The following is a 1,727-nucleotide window of genomic DNA, read 5'->3' as shown; positions in this document are numbered from 1 at the left end:
CAGATGTTTGCTTGCTTCTGGGCCCATTGGGCCTCCTCTCAGAGCCTGGAACTCCCAGCCCCCAGCTCCTGGGGTGCCTTCCTCCAGGTGTGTCCCTGGCTCGGGCTGGGGCAATGCAGTCCCGTCCTGGGATGTGCAGGTTTAATAAGCTACTAGGTACCATCCTTGATAAAATTCAGAGTGACAGACTTAGAGCAGGTCACCTCTCGGCTTCTAATGAAGCCAAGACAGAGGAGTCCCCACAGCACTGGGTTTGCCTCTGTAATTAGGCTGGTAAAGTGGAAAAATAAAAGTAGGAAACCTAAGTGGAAAGCAAACCAGAAAGCCAGGCAGCCTGGGAGTTCCGAGCCTGCTTCCTTCCAGCTGTGCGGCCTCAGCGGCTGACGCGAAGTCTCTGCTGGTTTTCTCTAACACAGGATGATGGTAGCTACACCCTCTGAGGGGTGTCACCGGGGCCAATTAGTCCTGATGGTTGGAGTGTGGGTATCCAGGCGCCACTAGGTCACTACCCACTCTGGCCCTTTGCTCCTAGTCTCTGGGGAGGTGGTGGCACAGGGGCATGGAGCAGACTAGACTCTGCCTCTTTCTGCCCCCAGGCCAGTTGATATGAGCCCTGCTTGAGGGGTTCGCAAGGCCCGGGGAGCCTTCTTCAGCTTCTCTGTTTTCGTAAGATGAAAACTGTGACATCTGTGCTTGTTGCGGGAAATTTGTAAATTGTGCGCAGAGAAGAATATGAAATCAACATAAATTGTCGCTTTTGGTTCTGCCAAGAGCCAAGAGTGGCTCTGGCCCCTCTCCTGGGTTAACACCCTGTCCTGTGCAGTTCGCCCCCCTCACTTCAGATCTCTCTTCCCCAAGACCCAGAAGACTAGCCCTGCTCCCCCAGCTGCATCTGCACGATGTCACAGCATTTCATGGGGGTGGGGGTGTCTTGGGACTCAGAGGAAGGCTGGTTGGGGTTCAGGGGACCTCACCTTCCCTCCCTCCCAGATGTCTCTCTGGCTGGCTCACAGGCTCACCTGAGATAGGGGCTTAGAGCTCATGGGCTGCTGGACCCTCCAACAGGTGTCTGATAGTCCCCCTCCCAACCCGGGAGGCTCCCGGTCTCAGGACGGGGCTTCCTGCCTTATGGTAGGTGGGTCAAAAGGGAGGCAGCGGGAAATAATGGTCTCTCTTGGTCTGGCCTGGCTGGGGTGAAGCACTGTGTGTGTGTGTGTGTGTGTGTGTGTGCGTGCGCGCACGACCAAGGTCTGTACCAGGAAGGACTGCAGGCGGGGGAGGGGCATGCTCCTTCACAGCCCCTTCCCCTGTGACCTCAGGCAGATCTTTCACTTTTACCCAGTACAACTGCCTCCAGCTAGCCTGGACAGGCAGATTCCGGGGCTGGAGTGGTCTGGCCCAAGGCTGAGAAGGGCTGGGACCCCGGACAGTGACATGATGGGCTCAGCCTCTGTTCCATCTACTGGGCAGGGTGGGCCTCCGCAGATAGCGGCTTCAGACTCCAGCTCCAGGGGGCTGGTGGGAGTCTCTCAAGGTGTCCCACACATGGTCCCTCGGGGAAAGAGTGGAGCTGACCCCTGTCCTCCCTCCTGACTCGAGGGCTTTAGGGCCAGCAGGTGTGTGAGGGCTCCAGGTGCGCGGAGCCCTCGAAAGGACACCAGCCCAGCAGCAGCAGGCCGCGCGGGGGCAGCCGAAGACCCCATCCGGCGCAGGCCAGGGCCGAGCTG

This window comes from Colobus angolensis, unplaced genomic scaffold (genome assembly GCF_000951035.1).
Source record: "Colobus angolensis palliatus isolate OR3802 unplaced genomic scaffold, Cang.pa_1.0 Scaffold84, whole genome shotgun sequence".
Lineage (NCBI taxonomy): Eukaryota > Metazoa > Chordata > Mammalia > Primates > Cercopithecidae > Colobus > Colobus angolensis.
The sequence above is the reverse complement of the archived record's forward strand: the minus strand, read 5'-3'. Positions refer to the sequence as shown.